This window comes from Physeter macrocephalus, chromosome 14, assembly GCF_002837175.3.
Source record: "Physeter macrocephalus isolate SW-GA chromosome 14, ASM283717v5, whole genome shotgun sequence".
Taxonomy (NCBI): domain Eukaryota; kingdom Metazoa; phylum Chordata; class Mammalia; order Artiodactyla; family Physeteridae; genus Physeter; species Physeter macrocephalus.
The window spans coordinates 1,508,829-1,523,125 of record NC_041227.1 but is presented as its reverse complement, the minus strand read 5'-3'; the positions used below and the strand labels follow the sequence as shown (position 1 = coordinate 1,523,125).

General features: G+C 52.1%; 1 protein-coding gene across 1 annotated transcript in view; it reads left to right on the top strand.

The window, feature by feature from the left end:
- Window positions 1-291: 291 nt before the first annotated feature.
- OSBPL2 (oxysterol binding protein like 2) overlaps window positions 292-14,297 on the top strand; it is a 41,706-nt gene continuing 27,700 nt past the window's right edge. Inside the window, exon 1 of the mRNA XM_024128490.3 lies at window positions 292-383. The gene's annotated coding sequence lies outside the window, so the exon portion shown is untranslated. The remainder of the gene's footprint in view (window positions 384-14,297) is intronic.

The window sequence follows — 14,297 nt, the reverse complement described above, 5'->3', positions numbered from 1 at the left end:
GCTCATCCAGCCACGCCCCTTCCTCCCACCCGCCCACCCCTTTCGGGTCAATATCTGCATATCCCCGCCTCTCCCTTCCTTGATTGGTTATCCGAGTCGTCACTCCTCCGCGTGGTCCGGACTCCCGAGGGGCGGAGGGCGGAGCCGCTCCGGCGGCTCTATTAGCATAGTCCCGCCTCCCGTCCCGGCCCTCGGGCCGGGCGCTGATTGGGCGGGCGGCGGCCGACGCGACGGCGCCGGGCGCAGCGAGTGGCGGGCGCCGGCTGTCAGTCGACTGGGCAGCCGGCCGCACTTCCGCCTTGGTGTCAGTGGGTCGCGGGCCTGCGGGGCGGGGGCGGGGCGGGCTGCGGAGCTCGGTCGGCGCTGGAGGGATCGCGGTCCAGGTGAGTGACCCGGCCGGGACCCCGGCCCCGCGTCGCCTGGGAACGGCGCCCGGCATCGGGCGGGCGGGCCTGGGCTGCGGGCGGCGGGGAGGCCGGGCCGGGACGAGCGGAGCCGGAGCCCAGTGCCCCCCGCGCGCCGGCCAGGCCCCGACCCCGGCCCCGGCCCGGCCGGCCCCCCTCCGCCCGCCCGCCCGCCGGCCGCGTCCCGGCCCGGAGGAAACTTGGGAGGAAAGTTGGCTGCCGGCGGCGGGGGCGGCGGGCCTGGGTACCGGGCGGCCGCCCAGACCCCGCGTCGCCGGGCAGCTGCGGCCCCGGGGCCGCGCTGCCGGACACCGCACCCGGAAGTCGGCTGGAGAGCTGGCCCGGGCGCCCGCCAGCCCCTCTCAGCGGCAGAGATGAGTCGGGGGGCGCGCTGGGCAGGGGCGCTGGGACCCCCGACTTTCCCTTGTGTCTAAGGTAGCCGGCGCCCGCGGTCAACCAGTCAGGAAGGGCCCAGGGTGAAGAGTCAGTGTCCCCGCTGGCGGTGCAGCCCTCCCAACGCTCCCCTGCCCGGGCGACCACCTGTGGGTTTGTCTCGACCCTGCAAGGTGTTGTGCTCGTGTCCACGCCTTCCCCTGCTCTTCGTTTTGTTTTTGTCAACCTTAGCAGACTGTACCTGCTGTGGAGAGCTCTTTACCTAACACATATGTTAGATCAATTAGATTTGTAATCTGATTTTAAAAGCTTCCTTCTGTTTCCAGTTACATTCCAGTGATCAGCAGAATAAATCTTGAGACTTTATAAGCCCAGAACAAGACTGTTGGGTAATCACCAATCAGTCTTCCCGGGTTTTTCTGGGAGAAGCAGCCAGGTGGTGTTACGATGTCCCTGGCCCTCTTGAGTGTGAGGGTCACCTCCCAGGAAGCTGTGTTCCTGTCCCTGGGGTTTTTATACTGACGGGTCAGTCTAGGACAAGCTCTGGACCGGCAGCCAGCAGCTTTTGCACTAGTCCCTTTTCTGGGGCTGCCCGTGCACGTCTGGAGACGTGGTCTCGCTCGGTTCAGTTCAACAGACATTTCTGGGATGCCCTCTGCATGCCTGGCTGCAAGCTGCGGGACCTCTCCATCCACTGGAGCTGGAGAGCAGAGGTGTCGTGGGACCCCCGTCCTCGTGGGTCCTTGCCCTGGTGACAGAGCGAAGGCCCTTCCTGACTTTGTGCGCTTGGCAGTGTTTCCCCATCTCTCCTGGCCACAGTCCCTTCCTCTGCGACATGTGCCATTTACCTGGCAGGGCCGATAAGAGCAGCAGATGAAATGCTTGTCTCCAGCAGTCCCTGGCATGCGGTAGGTGCTCCAAATTGTTCGTTCCCATCCCCCTTGATTAGGACGGGGACCTTATCGGCTGCACTTCCTCCTTGTCCAGCACAGCGCCTGTCAGGGTGCTGTCCTTTAGTACACGGATGACTGAATCTCCTTAGAATTTACCTTTCCCGTTTGCCTCACCTGTCCTTCTGTTAGTAACAGCTCTAATCTAAGATGACAGTAATACATGACAAGTGTTGTTCCAGGACTGCTAAAAGCACATTATATTCACTTTATCCATGTGGTTTTCACAACAAACTACAAGTCTTGTTCTTGGTTCCATTATCCTTTGTCTATTCATGAGGAAGCTGAGGAACAGAGAGGTTAAGTAACTTACTCTAAATCACACAGTAATTAGTTATGGAGCAGGGATTTGAACCCAGGCAGTCTGGCTCCAGAGTCTACACCCTTAAATACCTCTCTCTCCTGCCTTTTTTTTTTTTTTTTTTTTTTTTTTGCTTTACGAGGGCCTCTCACCGTTGTGGCCTCTCCCGTTGCGGAGCACAGGCTCCGGACGCGCAGGCTCAGCGGCCACGGCTCACGGGCCCAGCCGCTCCGCGGCACGTGGGATCCTCCCGGACCGGGGCACGAACCCGTGTTCCCTGCATCGGCAGGCGGACTCTCAACCACTGCGCCACCAGGGAAGCCCTCTCCTGCCTTTTAAAACTAACGTTTTCATTTACAAGGTCCCCTCAGCCTTTTTCTGTGGAACATTTAGTTGTGCTGCATTACTGTGTATCAGAACTTTGTTTCTTGCAGCACACATAACTGATAGATTTTCATTTTGGGTGAGCATGAATGTTTATAAAACCATTTTATTTCTTCTAAAATAAAATAGTAATTCTCTATCTGGCTATCCAAGATTTTGCTGAAATACCTCACCTGCTGCCCCGTTCCCTGGTTAGTAGGGAAGTCATTGATGTTCACGGTGTGAAAAGGGTGAGTTGGCGGAGGAGGGGTGATGATGGATAGACACACTATAAAGCACGAGGTTGTGATTTTGAATTCATTTCTGAGCGAACTTAATGTGGTGAACTTAAAGCCTTAACCCATGTACCTAGGGCTTTCCTTTCTCCTCCCACGTGCATTCAGAGGGGTCAGCTCTGGTTTAACATTTTGGTGAGCAGTGTTATTTCAGTGTTTAAAAAGTGCCACTTGACCTTCGTCCTAGTGCCTCTTATACATGCCTTCCAGGAAATGCTAGCAAATGAGTCTTGGATATGTACTTAAAACTAGGTCAACTTTTAAAATCTTGTTATAGTCAGCTAATTACGAAAGTGACAATTCTTTTTTTGGTGGCGAAATTTTGGAAACGTTTTATGTACTCTTATACTGTCTTCAAATGATTTCCTTAGTATTCCTGTGAAAAGCCAAGGCCGTATCTTTTCCTAGGAGTTTGGCTCTGGCGGATATAAGGTGTGCAGGGCTTGCATCTTTGAGCGAAAGCTGTGATGACGGTCCTCAGGTGGGTAACATGTTCCACTTGAGGGTTTAAGAATCTTTCCGGAGGGGGCCTGGGGCTCCCAGGTTTTGGCCCCATCGCTCTCTAACTTTGATGGGAGGAAAGTTACTTATCTGCTCTTGCCTCAAGGGTGTTGGCCTGTAAAGTGGGTTATTGCCAGGAATATATGTGAAAATGTAACCTGAGAGGCTCTGGTATTGTAATAGGTGCTGAGTAGACCTTCTGTCCCAGACCTGAGAGCACTGACATTGACCCCACCCGACACTGACACAGACAAACAAATGCAGTGCAGAAGTGAAGCTAAGGAAATCTTTGGTAGGTAGGTTTGCAGTTCTACTGAAATGAGCTACAGTAACACTTCCAAGTTATGACTAATCAAGTGGGGTTGTCTTATAAAAAGACCCCTAGACCCATGCAGTACCTCTCCTGAGGACTCAGGACGGAACGCAGACAGCGGGGCGCGGTTTAATTTCTGAAACTTGGTGCACTTTAAGGTTGAATGATAGCTTATTGAGACAGGAAGGAAGTTAGTATTTGAACACTATTGATTATTTACAAATACTTAAATCCTAAGAATTTTTAATATTTTAGGTTCTAGTTTGGCACTTTAAATGCAGTTTCCATGTACAGTGATTAATTTGTGCCTCTGCTGCAGTCAAAGTGCTTTTGCTGATAAATCCCAGGCGTTGGCGTTGGCGTTGGCGTTGCAGCCGTGTCACGCTCTGGCCGGAAGCGTGTGTGGAGTATCGGCCCAGCCCTGCAGCTCCCCTTCACAGACACGTAATGAAATGGTCACTTCGAGGCGTCCATGAACTTTGTGGCGCTTATTTCCTTTTCCTTCCGAATTCAGAAAAGAACTCAGGGTCATTGGGCAGAATTTCAAAGCATCACCATCTTTCAGCTGGATCTCCCGGCGGTGCAAATACCGTAATATCTGCAGTGAGCTAAACAGTGGAGGTCAGCCTTCAGAAGGGACCGTGTTTGAGAAACATGGAGGTCTGGAGACTTCTGCTTGATGTTTGTGTGTCTCTTTCTTTGCTTTTTCATTTCATCAGTGGAATTCTTGCAGGATTTCTTTTGAGACACAAACTCCCACATCAGTGCTGGCTGGCTCGGCCCTGGCCCTGTAGCCTGGGAGCCTGGTGGGAAGGTGCACACTGTTGAGGGCTTACAGGGCCTGACACTCTCTCCTGGGCACCAACCCCCCCCCCCCCAACACACAGCCTCCCTGTCTGTTCAGGAAGCCTCCGCACCCCTGGGCGCCGGGGTCACGTCAGCAGAGGGAATGGTCTGTGTGGCTTTGGGTTGGGCAGACCTGTCTGACCTCTGAGCTCATACCTTTACCAGAGGGGCGGGACCACCGGCCTTAACAAGTGCCCAGGGAAGCACCTGTTCCAGGCAGGACGCGGGTTCTTGGGGGAGAGCCTGGCGTGAGGAATGGTCTTGTAGGGAAGTCGTCCTGAATCCAGGTTCTAGAAAAGATGATGGTCGCCACGGGGGCAGGGGAGGCTGTGTGTTTTACTGAACAAACGAAAGGCTGATTGTGAGAAAAGATCAGCTGTGACCTGGCGCCTGTACCACCGTGCTTGGCTGGAAAGTGACTTCCGCTGTCGCTTTAAACCAGGTAAGCGTGTGATTTGATGGCCAAACTGTGAAACTTTGAGGGTGAAAAGGAGCACCACGAAGAATTCTAGCGGTGACAGATGTAAACCGGGGCGCAGGGCGCCCTGTTCGACGCGCGAAGGGGGAGAACCAGAGCCATCCTGTCCCTGGCTTGGTACCAGTGAGGCACCAGCGCCTTTGTTCTAAAGATTAACCGTGGGGCGTGTTCTAACACACGAGGGAGAGGGTAGGGGGGTCCCGGGGCGGGAGCGGCTCCAGAGCGCTGCCCTAGGGTCTGTCTCAGAGGTAGGGCACTGTGGGTTCAGTGCTGAGGCTTCTCACCAGAAAAACCTGCGGAACTCTGTAAAAAGTGTAGGCTCAAGGCCCAGCCCCGGGTCTCCTGGATCCAGGCTTCTAGGCGGGAGGCCCAGGGCCGTGTGTGCTGGTGCGTGGCACGCTCCCACGATTCCGGTGTGGCTGGTGTGCTCGCCAGAGCTTGGGACCCACCGTGGGGTGCTAACCCTGTTTTGCCTCAGGGAGCCCCTCCTTTGAGAAGGAGTCTGAGTCGTGCTCCTGGGGAAAAATGAACACACACAGAATTTTGCAATTTTTCGCTTTTTATTTGTTTCTCTTTTTTGGGGGGGGGCGGGGTGGCGGTTAGAAATTTGTCGACTTCCCTGACCTGGGTTTAAACACCCACCCCGTTAGTGCTCAGGAAGCATGGTTAGGGGTGACTGAGGCAGGCGCGACACCAGAGGATACATTTCTCAGCAGGGTGAAACCGGGCAGGGGCCGAGCAGGTCCTACTTGGGCGAGAGCTGACGGGAAGGACCTGGAACAGGAGGGGGAAGTGGGCGAAAGGGCGAGGATGTCAAACCGGACCCTGCCCTGGGATGGAGGTGGCATCTGAAGCATCCTGCCCCACCGCGTCTGGGCCCTTGGTCCTCCTCAGGGACGGACAAGCCGTGGGGAGGGGCACTTCAGTGGTCTGCCTTCTCCGCGGCTCTCAGCGCGCTGCCTGGTGTGCCTGTCACTCTTGTGGTTTTCTGTGAACACGGCCCCAGAGGCTATGGACGGGCTCCCTGTTCAGAGCTCTCTCACCCACTCCCCGGGCTGCATTCAAACCACTCTGCTTTACTCTGGGTTCCAGAACGATGAGGTTGATTCCGACAAACGCGCCTGCACCAAAGAGCATCCGTTCATCTCGTGTAGTACTTGTCTGCAGCGCTCTGTGCTGGGTTGTAAAAGCGTGTTCCTCGACGGGCGTGGTGCGTGTTCCTCGACGGGCGTGGTACGTCCTCGGTGCTCACTGTCGCGTAGGAAGCAGTCGGTTCGGGGCGGGCGCGCGGCACGGGGCTGCAGGGAATCTGTCGTGGGCGAGGATGTGGATGGGGCTCTGGGCTCCTGCCGAGTCCCAGCAGGAAGTGTGGCTCCCGTGGGCGCTCCTGGGGCCGGGCTGGTTGCCCTGTGCCTGCCCTTCAAGGCCTCCCCGTTGGGGTGGAGTATGGTAAACAGTGGGCGATTAATGCAGTTGTTTACACAGCAGGGAGGTTCCTTTACCTTCCTCAAGTCTGGAAACCTTCAGTTTCTTGCCTGAACCCCTAAGCACGTCGGCCCGTCCTTGTGCTGCCTGTAACCTGCCCGCTGGCGTGGGTGAGACGGGAGGCCTTCTGGGGCTAGGCTGCCCCGGCCCCCCACGCCGACACCCACCCTCAGGGAAGAAGCTTTAAGTTCCCTGAAGCAGCATTAGGCAGCTGATTTTGTGATGAAGATCATGCAGCCCTGCAGAAGGCCGGTGCTGTTAAAGCTACACAGACAGAAAACACACGTTTACTTGTTTTGCCCTCAAAATGGTGCTCCGATGGAGCCTCATGCACAACTGGGCTGAACCGGATTCTGCTCAAGTATAAGGAACCAGTGTCCCAAAGGCCACTCGATTCCTCCCCGTGGTCACCGGGACACGTGTGCGCGGGCGCTCTGCAGATGATGGCCACCCTTTCGAGAGGCTTTGCTGGAAATAGAGTCAGGGCATTTATTTGATTCCACCACTAAGCTTTTACAGCCACAGGAAGGCCTGATCTTTCTTCAGCAGCTAGCAAAACGCACATTCAGTGAGTACAAGGTGAGAAAGCCAGGGTAGCTTTGGGAATAAGAATAAAGGTCAGGCTTGGCCTGATGCCCTTCTCTGCGCTCCATCCGCGGCTGGCTGTGGAAGGCTGCGGAGACCGGGCCAACCCTGCTGCCGCCGCCTGGACTGGTGCGCGGAGGCCAAGCGCTGCCGGCCCCGCCTGCCGCCTCCTTCCCACGTTCCTCCCTCTGCTTGGTGGGGCCACTGGAGCTTCCTAGGGCCCCCGTGGTGTCCCAGCCCAGTGAGGCCCTAGAGCGCCCTGTCCAGGATGGACGCCACCTTCACGTGGGCCGTTGAAGTGGAAGAAATTCAACTGGGTCGCATCACAGAGAAAGAAGCATCGGCTTCCTCTGCGCATGGTTCAAGCGCTCAAGGCCACCCGCGGCCGGTGGCCACTGCCCTGGGCAGAGCACATCCGAGCATTTCCAGCGTGGCCGGAGGTTCTGCAACGCGGCTCTGCGATCTGTACAGGTAGAGTGTTTGTTTCCAGTAAGTTTTGTTCTTTTACAAAAGAAAGAAAGTGGGCACCGTGGCATGGTGGGCGTGACTAGGACCGGGGTCGTTAGGCATCCAGGTGGGCTTCCTTTGCAAAGTGGGCATCTCACAACTGAAACGCTGAAGCAGTCAGTGACCATGGAGGTGGTGTGGCCGGGAAGCACCGTCCGCCCTCAGTGGCGCTGCCCCGTGGGGAGGGTGAGGCCTCCTGGAGGCCCCAGGGCTGGTGGTGGCCCCGGGCCTCGTGCCTTTCTCGGGAGCGGCTGGGTTGGGAGAGCCTCCCCAGGCCGGCGCCGTCCTCAGGGTGTGTTCCCATCACCTAGCAGCCTCCGTTTCACTTTTCCCAATTTAATTTTCCCATCCCCATCCTTCAGTTCTTAACTCCTCCTGATAATAATTGTGTCCATTGCGTGTTAAACTCTGTGGTTTTCACACTCAGAAGTGACACTGGTTCCACATTCTTGGGGGGCACCCCAGCCTGTGTGCTCTGGTAACATTTAAGTGTCACCATAGCATCTTTCTGGGGTGTGACAGGCCAGCCTCAGGCGGCGTGGCCAGGTTGGTCCCTGCCAGGCCGCTGCCTGGGAAGGAGAGGCCCTTGGGGAGGCGCCAGTGCCTTTGGTTTGTTCTGTCACTGGCCCGTGGCACGCCGCTGCAGTCTGCACTGTGCACGGGCCTGTCTGCTTCTGGGACAGGTTTGGCCTTGACCCTAAGAGCTGTGGGGCAGTGAGAGTCTTACGGATGGACTGTGCTCTTGAAGGCTGCTGCTGGCTTGCTTCTGTTTCTGACTCGTTCTTGATGGAAACCCAGTTTTCTGCATCCGGTGGGTTGAGCAAGTGTCCGGTTAGTGAAGCTTGCCCCTTGGCTGAGGCCCTGGCCATGTCTCACCTGCAGTTCTTTGGGGGCACCTGCTCTGTGACCCGCCGTCTGAGCGTGACCTCTGTGGGGGAAGGGGGTGGGACCAGGCTTCGTGGAGTCTTCTCTGCAGGTCTCCTGGCCAGTTCTTCCACGCCCTGTTCCTCAGTTTCCAAACCTGCCTCCCGCCCTGGGCCACTGCCCTCCTAGCTCTGCAGCTCCCTGATCTCACTTGGCCAGTTGCCTTTCCTGGTGGAAATGGGCTGCAAAGTTTATGCTGCATTACACTGAACCGTTAGAAGGAGAAACATACCCTGAGGTTTGAGTGTTGGATGGGGTTTGGGCCCTTCTTAGCGAGAGTCTGTCATTTGAGAATCTATCAAAGTTCCCAGTGGAACTTTTTCTTTCCAGAGTACTGCTGCGTAAGCTTGGCACCCAGAGCGTGGAGCTGTGTGCATAATTGTTCATTTCTTCTTTGTCCTACTTGCTAATGTATTTTTTTCCAATTAAAAAAATTCGGGACTTCCCTGGTGGCGCAGTGGTTAAGAATCCGCCTGCCAATGCAGGGGACATGGGTTCGATCCCTGGTCCGGGAAGATCCCACATGCCGCGGAGCAACTAAGCCCGTGCACCACAACTACTGAGCCTGCGCTCTAGAGCCCGTGAGCCACAACTACTGAAGCCCACGCGCCGCAACTACTGAGCCCACGCGCCTAGAGCCCGTGCTCTGCAACAAGAGAAGCCACTGCAAGGAGAAGCCTGCTCACTTCAGTGAAGAGTAGCCCCCGCCCGCCACAACTAGAGAAAGCCTGCACGCAGCAACGAAGACCCAACACAGCCAAAAATAAATAAATAAATAAAAATAAAGTGAGAAAATATTTTTTTTAATTGTGGTAAAATACACATAGCATAAAAATTACCATCTTGACCATGTTTAAGTGTGCAGTTGAGTGGTTGTATATACAGCCATCACCACCGTCCGTCCCCATTGCTCTTTCCATCTTGTAAAATGGAAACCCTTTACCCATTAAACACCAAGTCCCCACACCCTCCCCCAGCCCCTGACAACCACCTTCTATTTTCTGCCTCTATGAATTTGACTCCTCCAGGGACCTCAGATAAGTGGAATCACACAATATTTGTCTTTCTGTGTCTGGCTTATCTCACCGGCCCGTTGTGGAGCACAGGCTCCGGACGCACAGGCTCAGCGACCATGGCTCACTGGCCCAGCCGCTCCGCGGCATGTGGGATCTTCCCGGACCAGGGCACGAACCCGTATCCCCTGCATCGGCAGGCGGATTCTCAACCACTGCGCCACCAGGGAAGCCCTCTTCCTTCCTTTTGAAGGCTGAATAATATTCTACTATATGTCTAGACCACATTTTGCTTATCCTTTTGTTTGTGGATGGACACTTGGGTTGCTTCCATGTTTTAGCTATTGTGAATAATGCTGCTGTGAACTTGGGTGCGCAAATATCCCTTCGAGACCTTGCTTTCAATTCTTTTGGGTATATACCCAGAAGTGGAATTGCTGGATCACGTGGTAATTCTATTTTTAATTTTTTGAGGAACTGCCTTACCGTTTCCCACAGCAGCTGTACCATTTTACATTCTTACCAACAGTGCACAAGGGTTCCTGTTTCTACATATCCTCACCAAGACTTGTTATTTTCTGTGTTTTTTTTTTTTATAGTAGCCATCCTAATGGGTGTGAGATTGTATCTCATTATAGCTTTGATTTGCATTTCCATGATGTTTAGTGAGTTGAACATCTTTTCATGTGCTTATTGGCCATTTGTATATATGTTCTTTGGTGAAATGTCTCTTCAAGTCTTTTGCCCATTTTTGAATCAGCTCTTTTTTTTTTTTATTGAGTGTTAGGAGTTCTCTATATATTCAGGATATTAATCTGTTGTCAGATGTATGATTTGTGAATATTTTTTCCTGGGGTTGCCTCTGTACTCTGTTGATAGTGTCTGATGCACAGATTTTTAAATTTTTCATAAAGTCCAGTTTGTCTAATTTTCCGTTAATTGCCTCTGCCTTTGGTGTCTTATCCAAGAAATCATTGCCAAATCCAAAGTTGTAAAGGTTTTGCCATATGTTTTCCTCTAAGAGTTTTTTAGTTTTAGGTCTTACATTTAGGTCCTTGATCCATTTAGAGTTAATTTTTGTATATGGTGTAAGATAGGGTCCCACTTCATTCTTTTGCATGTGGATATCCAGATTCCCAGCACCATTTGTTGAAGACACAGCCCTTTCCTTCTTGAATGGTCTTGACACACCTGTCACAAATCACTTGATGGTATATGTGAGAGTGTATTTCTGAGCTCCCTCTTCTTTTCCATTGGTCTTTGTGCTACTACCACATTGTTTTGATTACTGTAGTTCTGTAGTAAGTTTTGAAATCAGGAAGTGTGAGTCTTCTGGCTTTGTTCTCCTTTCTTCAAGATTGTTTTGGCTATTCAGGGTCGAGATTCCATATGAATTTTAGAATGGATTTTTCTGTCTCTGCAAAAAACATCATTGGGTTTTGATAGGGATTGTATTGAATCTGTAGATTGCTTTGTGTAGTATTGACATCTTTTTTTTTCTTTTTTTTAAAATTGGAGTACAGTTGCTTTACAATGCTGTGTTAGTCTCTGCTGTACAAGGAAGTGAATGAATCAGCTATATGTATACATATATCCCCTCCCTCTTGGACCTCCCTCCCACCCCCCCATTCCACCCATCTAGGTTGTCACAGAGCACTGAGCTGAGCCCCCTGTGCTATACAGCAAGTTCCCACTAGCTATCAGTTTTACACAGGGTGTTGTGTATATGTCAATCCTAATCTCCCAGTTAGTCCGAGCCTCGCTCCCATGTCCACACGTCCGTTTTCTACGTCTGTGTCTCTATTCCTGCCCTGCAAATAGGTTCATCTGTACCACTTTTCTAGATTCCACGTATATGTGTTAATATCCAATATTTGTTTTTTTCTTTCTGACTTACTTCACTCTGTATGACAGACTCTAGGTCCATCCATATCTCTACAAATGACCCAATTTTGTTCCTTTTTTATGGCTGAGTAAGTGTTGACATCTTAATATTCAGTCTTCCAGTCCATGGACGTGGGATGTGTTTCCATTTGCTTATGTCTTTAATTTCTTTTGGCAATGTTTTATAGCTTTCATTGTACAGTCTTTAACCTCCTTGGTTAATTCCTAAGTACTTTATTGTTTTAGATGGTATTGTAAACGGAATTGTTTTTGTTTTTATTTTTTAGAAAATGAGGTATTTTTTAAAATTAATTAATTTATTTGACTGTGTTGGGTCTTCATTGCTGTGCGCACACTTTCTCTAGTTGTGGCGAGTGGGGGCCACTCTTTGTTGTGGTGCACGGGCTTCTCATCACGGTGGCTTCTCTTGTTGCGGAGCACGGGCTCTAGGCACGAGGGCTTCAGTAGTTATGTCTCGCGGGCTCTAGAGGCTCAGTAGTTGTGGCGTACAGGCTTAGTTGCTCCGCAGCATGTGGGATCTTCCTGGACCAGGGATCAAACCCGTGTTGCCTGCATTGGCAGGCAGCTCCCTATCCACTGTGCCACCAGGGAAGTCCCGGGAGGTTTTAAATGTACAGAGAAGCAGACAGAATAGCACAGCGGCCCCCTGTGAGCCCATTTCTAGCCTCAGAAGTTTACCAGTTCCTGGCCCATCTTGTCCATTAATCACCCTGCCCACTCCTCCCAAGTCATTTTGAAGAAAATCCCAGACATGCTATCATTTCATCTGTACATATTTCAGCATGTAGCTCTAAAAGATAAGGCCTCTTTTTTTTTTTTTTTTTTTTTTTTTTTGTGGTATGCGGGCCTCCCCCTGCTGCGGTCTCTCCCGTTGCGGAGCACAGGCCCCGGACGCGCAGGCCCAGCGGCCATGGCTCACGGGCCCAGCCGCTCCGCGGCATGTGGGATCCTCCCAGACCGGGACGCGAACCCGGTTCCCCTGCATCGGCAGGCGGACGCGCAACCACTGCGCCACCAGGGAAGCCCCAAGGCCTCTTTTTAAAAAATATTTAAAATTTTTTTTTTTATTTTTCGGCTGTGCCGCACAGCATATGGGATCTTAGTTCCCCCACCAGGGATCAAACCTGCATCCTCTGCATTGGAAGCACGGAGTCTTAACCACTGGACCACTAGGGAAGTCCCAAGACTCTTTTAAAAAAATGCAATTATGACACCTGTGCCTTTTTTTAAAGTATCATTTTTGTGGTATAATTGACATACAGTTAAGTCGCACATATTTAAAGTGTACAGTGAGTTTTGACATATGTCCACACCCATGAAACTGTCACCTCAGTCGAGATAGCAAAGTATCCCTTCACCTGTCATTCTCTTTTTCCTTTGTGATTTAGTGGTTGAAGAAGCAGGGCTTTACCCTGTAGACTTTCCCAGAGTCTGGATTTTGCCCACCGTGTCCCCACGGTGGAGTTCAGCATGTTCCTCTGTTCTCTGTGCTCCTTAAGTTGCTAGTTACATTTGGAGGAGGGCCGGGTTTTGGCTTGCTTTTCTTGACAGTACCCCTTCAGAGGAGTCACATATAGCACATCTGGGTCTATGATAGCACAGCTGTGGGTGGTCAGTGACCAGACGTGGGAATTCATCAGGGTTGTACACGGCGATGCCACACACCCTGAGTCCTTCATGGATCGGCGGGAATGCCTCTAAAAAGTGGGACAGAGTGGGACTTCCCTGGTCCAGTGGTTAAGAATCCTCCTTCCAATGCAGGGGACGTGGGTTCGATCCCTGATCGGGGAACTAAGATCCCACATGCCGAGGGGCAGCTAAGCCAGCGTGCCACAACTACTGAGCCGGAGCGCTCTAGAGCCCGCGCCACAACTAGAGAGCCCACTCGCCACAATGAAAGATCCCACATGCGCAACTAAGACCCAATGCAGCCAAATAAATAAATAAATAAAGTGGGACAGGGAGTCTGCACAGGAAGGCAGCTGAAAGGCTTGACGCTTTCCTGTCGTGTCCTAGTTTTCAAAAGACTGTGTTGGCATCATCCATCCCGTGGTGAACAGTTAATTTCTTTTTCAGCATCTCTGTGAGCTCGGGGACTTAAATGTATGGAACGTGTTCCATCCGTCTGGCTGTTCACGGGGCTCACATTGTCCCGTTGTCACAGTGGGAACCTCTGTAGGTTCAACTGAGCCTTTTGACCTGACCCCAGTAGTCCTGCCAGCTTCCTGCTGCCTGTAGAGGGACCCGAGTCCTGGACTGAGCCATTTCTCCTCCAGGGAACACTGGTTCCTTCTAGTGGCTTCAAGAGATCAAATATATTGCAGGATGTTGTAGATGGGACCTGTCATATCAGAGAGGAATCAGAAGCAAGTAATAACAGCTTCTCTAATTTGCCAAAGAAAACCCAACCATCACCTAATGAGTGAGGCTTTGAATGGGTGTTTCCAGAAGCTGCTTAGGTGTCCGGTTCTGCTGGCTGGTTGGGAAGTTGGGAAAGGAAAAGGAAACTCTGGAAGAGCCTTTTGGGGAAGGAAGAGCGGAATGACCTAATGCCAGTTCGTTGCATAAGGTAGACACTCACGTGTGCTCAGGATGGAGCCCAGAGATGAGCCCTTTGGAGGTGTCACCCAGCTCCGTGTGGCCACTCCAAGGACAGAGGACGCATCCCTCCTCGGGACCACCTGTTCCTTCGCTGCTCCCAGAACTGGAGGAGAGCTCTTGGTCCCGTCGCTACATGGCTCACACAACTAAATATGGGTCTCTGCTTATTTCCATAAAAAGTCAAACCTCTTGGGATCAGGTTGACCTTTTGCTTCAGTCTCTTGCCACTTATGAAGTACTGCACTTCCTGATGGGAGAAGTTAATATGCATGAGTTCTGCTAAAATATTGAGCTAAAATAATCTTGAGAAAATTTAAGTTGATTACAGTTTATACTGATGACAACTAACTTACACAGCAGTCTTAATTCTCTAGAACTGAAAATTGGTTTCAGGTTGATGGGAAATAAATGTTTTCACATAACTTTGCATTT